The sequence below is a fragment of the Propithecus coquereli genome, unplaced genomic scaffold (assembly GCF_000956105.1).
Source record: "Propithecus coquereli isolate 6110/MARCELLA unplaced genomic scaffold, Pcoq_1.0 Scaffold380, whole genome shotgun sequence".
In the NCBI taxonomy this organism is placed as follows: domain Eukaryota; kingdom Metazoa; phylum Chordata; class Mammalia; order Primates; family Indriidae; genus Propithecus; species Propithecus coquereli.
In genome coordinates, this window is record NW_012149508.1 from 181,918 (window position 1) to 186,851 (window position 4,934).

Here is a 4,934-nt window from a genome sequence, read left to right on the forward strand (position 1 = left end):
GCCCACTCCCAGCTGGAAAATAGAAACAGTTCCTCATGTTTGCATAATGTGAAAATCAAAACTGCATAGCCATGCAAGTACATCTCTCTCTTCTTTCTCTCTCTCTCTTCTGCGTGTCATGGCCTCCATCCTTGCTGGCCGGGCCTTGGTGCTCTGTCTGTTGCTCCATGAATTAATATAAATATATTGGAGACAGGAAATGTCTCAGGAGTTTTGCAGAGCTTTGCCCTGAAAGAATATGTGAACGTGTTAGTTTGCATATTGAAAGCTGTTTCACCTCAGGAGGGCATCTCTGAAAGACAGCAGTGGCTGAATCCCACAAGGCACTGCGTTTCTCAGACCTAAAGGTTTTGATTTACTTTGTAAAGCAAAGCAGATCTGTTAAAAACTACAGGATGAGAGCTGATCAAAGAGTGCCCGCCCCAAACAGACAGCCACCCGTGGCTATAAGCAATTAGCCCAAGGGACAGTTCCTGCTTAAAATTCCAGACTACCTGTCTCCATTCACAATAACCTGATAAAATATGGAGCCAATATATCTCTGTTTAACCTCTCTGTTAAGTGATAAATTTACTTTAGAACTTAAAAGTTAATCTTTGAAAGATTTTGTAACCATTTGTTCACGTAGATAGAATTAGTTAAGTGATCTGTAAAAGCTTTTTAAAAAACTGTTAACCTAAGAGGAACTACCTGCTGTTATGTAAATCTGTTACCCCTGGCAACTGATCGCTGTTACCTATAAATGACCATGTAAGACTTCATTCGTGGCCTTTGAGATTGAAGGAGAAATCCAGGCCCTCTGAGTACCTGCTTTGCCTATAATCTTTATAAATCTATAAAACTATACCTTCATCTCTGCGCATTCCTTTATTTCCATTATTTTCCATTTTCTATTATTTTCTTATCCCTTGCAACCCTACCAAAGGGACCTGGTTTTTTGCGGGGAGCTTGGCTGCCTCCCTGCAGAGTTTATGGCTTCCTGATTTTTTTTCAGTTTACTCACTTTCTTCTAGTGCTGCCAAGGGTTTGTTGATGCTGTTGACAAATTTGTGAACATGATCGAAGTGCTTTGTCATTTTTGTGGCTAGGACCATGTCAATAATCCCCTGGCACAGTTCCGATAGTCATTCCTCTCCATTTTTTTAAAGATATTGCATTTATCATCTCCAGTGGTCAGCTGGAAGGCCAAGGCCACATGGTGGCTCTCCAGTGCAACAATGTCATCATACAAAATGGCCAGCTCACTTCCAGCATTGCACAGGAAGGAGTTGGTTCTCCCAGGGTGGTCTACATCGTGAATGGTGGCTACAATGAGTACAGCAACCTTGTCCATTGTATCTAAAGTTTCCTTAATTCTCTCCTCGGAGAGAAAATGGGCAGTGGTGTGAAGCACATCAGCAGAATGTGTAGAATTGTGATAAGAGTTAGAAGAATGATAATTGGCTTCGATAATTTGTAACCACGATCTCAGCGTTGACTCGGAGCAGTTTAAGAATTCACAGATTCCAAAGCAAGCAAACATTTTGAGACCAAGATAAATCAAAGGCCTATTGTGGGTGGCAGCCTCCAGTTCAAAAATATCAAAGTCCCAGTATTCCTCAATTTCCATGGCCTGAGCTATCTGTGGTGGGACATTGTGAAGGGAGATGGGAGTGATTATATTGCTTGAAACCTGATGAATGGTCTTTGTTGAAAGAACATATTCATTCCCTGATAGTCTTCGCAAACCATCAGACACTAAGGCGCCAACGAGGTCATTGGCATGAGGATCGTCATTCTTAGCACCAAACTGTGGTAAGCATAATTCAGTGGTTCTTAGAATTTTCAGCACATGGTCTAGGGCCTCTGTCACTGGCATGGGACTTCTTTCCTAGGCAGCACTGATAATATTGGTTAGCTTGGTGATGGGTGTCTCAATTGTCATGGAATATATATGGGCCATGGAGGAGTGTCATCTCTGGCTGGACAGTTCACTTGATCGGGGGGTGACAGCTCTGATGTCCAGTGAGCTTTTCCTTTTGTCTTTCTGTTTGTCTGATTATCTGTATTAGTGTTAGACTGAACACATTCAGATATTTTCTCAGCCTTATAGTTGCCGTTGCACGCTGGGATAATGGACACATAGTGTCTAATTTTTCCTCCCCGTCCAAGGACAGGTATTATCTTCACATTTTGTTGTACATTATCTCCGTTTTTCGTTTTGGCATAGTAAACTCCTTGCCACTCCTTGCCTATCTTGATGCATGAACTTATAGTATCCAGCGAGTCAGCCTTCTTTTCATTTATAGGCAATTCTCCTAACTCCTTCCCTATTAATTCACCTGCCTGACAGCCCATTCTTGTTTCAAATGCAGGATTTGCATAGTGTATAATGTGATCTTCACTTGTAATTTCAATTGCTTCTTGACTTTTCTCTAATGCAGTGAATATTGAGTTACAAGCCCTGAGTTTCAGTTGTGATCACACCTCTCCAAACTCCAGCTGGAGCAGTGCATTGTAGGAAGCCACGATGTTGGCGTTTTCAATATACCTCCTTGTGAATCCAGCAGCAAAGAAGGGCATTTCAGATAACTCTTCTCTATCCACCCTGCATACTACACCAGTAATAACCATGTTTTCTGAGCGTTCTGATGATCTGATAGACCCTTACAGTGCCTCTGCATCCAGCTGTGGAGAATTTCTGTGGTCTGTGATGACGATGTCAAGATGTTTGTCCAGGAAAGAGGCAAGGACAGCCTGAGCCTCCTTGGTGGCTGCACACTTAAACCCTGCTTTTTCACATGCCCCGCAGAATCCATTACACTGGTTATCTTCTTTGGTAAACACTACAAGTACCTGAGGTTGAGCTTGGTGAAATCTCATGGGGCCAAATTGCACCTCAGCTACTGCTACCTTCTTGCCGCTGCCGTCGCGAGGCTGGGACCGGACTCCGCGAGGCTGGCGCCGGGGCCGGAGGCCGGGGGCAGGGCAGGTGTCTTCTGGCCGGCTGAGAAAGGGAAAGGCCCGCCGTGGCAGCGCCGTGGGCGGGGGACGACCTCGCCTCCTCGCCGCCTTGGCACATCGCCCGGCCCTCGGAAATGTGGACGCTCGGGTCGCCGCGGACACGCTGGCGGGCAGCCGCGATCCTGTCAGCAAACGGCCAGCCGGCGCCTCGGGTTGCCGCAGGCGCCCTGTCATGGCCGCCGCCGGGTCTTGCATCAGGAAGCCGCTATCGCGAGACCACGGGCGCTGGGGAGGGGGCGCTGGGGCGGGCACCCCGCCGCGGCCGCCTCACCGAACACGCCCTTCCTGAGGCGGGAGCCGCCACCGTCTCCATGCTTCGGGATTCAACGAACTCTTGGAACGCATTTTCTGCCTCCTGCTGTTTGTAGAGGCGGTTTCCCTGCAAAAATGTTGTTGAGATGCTTGAAGAAGTGGCAGTAGTTGGCGTGAGGTTTGGCGAATATGGCGGATGAGGCAAAACTTCATAGACCAATTCGTTCAACTTCTGAAGCGTTGGTTGTGCGATGTGCATGCTGGCAGGTGTTGTGATGGAGAAGAACTGGGCTCTTTTTGTTGACCCATGCTAGCTGCAGGCATTTCAGTTTTCAGCGCTTCTCAGATGTAATGGTTTCGCCAGGATTCAGAAAGTTGTAGTGGATCAGGCCGGCAGCAGACCACCAAATAGTGACCATGACCTTTTTTGGTTCAAGTTTGGCTTCGGAACTACTTCTTGGTCCAACCACTGAGCTGGTTGTCACCGGTTGTCGTATACAATCCACTTTCATCACATGTCACTATCCTATCAAGAAATGGTTCATTGTTGTTGCATACAGGAAGAGAAGGTGACACTTCAAAATGACAATTTTTTTTTGATTTTCAGTCACCTCATTAGGTACCCACTTATAGAGCTTTTTTACTTTTCCAGTTTTCTTCAAATACTGAACAGCTGTAGAATGGTCAACCTCGAGTTCTTCGGCAACTTTACATGTAGTCGTAAAAGGATCAGCTTCCATGATTGCTCTCAATTGGTCTTTGTTAACTTCCGATGGCCAGCCACTGTGCTCCTCATCTTCAAGGCTATCGTTTCCTTTACAAAACTTCTTGAACCACCACTGCACTGTACATTTGTTAGCAGTTCCTGGGCCAAATGCATTGTTGATGATGCGAGTTGTCTCTGCTGCTTTATGACCCATTTGGAACTCAAATAAGAAAATTGCTCGAGTTTGCTTTTTGTCTAACATCATTTCCATAATCTAAAATAAATATAAAATAAACAATAAGTAATAAGCCATTAGCAAAAAAATAAAGTGAGAAATGTGCATTGAAATGATATATAACATAACCACATTTATTTAAGAATATATTCCAATATCAAATGGCAAATTTCAACAAGCTAAAACTGCACTTACCTTAGCACCAACCTAATATTCTGAAATTTAAAAAATGGAAAAGAACTAGTTTGCAGTCCCACCAGCAGTGTGTGAGTGTTCCTATCTCTCCGCATCCACGCCAACATTTATTGTTTTGGGACTTTTTGATAAAGGCCAGTCTCACTGAAGATAAGTGATATCTCATTGTGATTTTGATTTGCATTTCCCTGATGGTTAGAGATGTTGAGCATTTTTTCATATGTTTTTGGGCCATTATTCTGTCTTCTTTTGAAAATTTTCTGTTCATATCCTCTGTCCACTTTTTGATAGGCAACCTCTGTGTAAAGCAACATGGAGATACCTTAAAGAGATAGAATTAGAAGTACCATTCGATCCAGCAATCCCATTACTGGGCATCTACCCAAAAGAACAAATGATACTCTATAAGAAAGACACCTGCACCCAAATGGGTATAGCAGCACAATTCACAATTGCAAAGATGTGGAAACAACCCAAGTGTCCATCAATACATGAGTGGATTAATAAAATGTGGTATATGTATACCATGGAGTACTATTCATC

The 4,934-nt window shown here is 44.3% G+C and overlaps 1 pseudogene; it reads right to left on the minus strand.

Annotated features, from left to right (window-relative positions):
• Positions 1-916: 916 nt before the first annotated feature.
• LOC105816654 lies at positions 917-2,916 on the minus strand (annotated as a pseudogene).
• Positions 2,917-4,934: the final 2,018 nt, after the last annotated feature.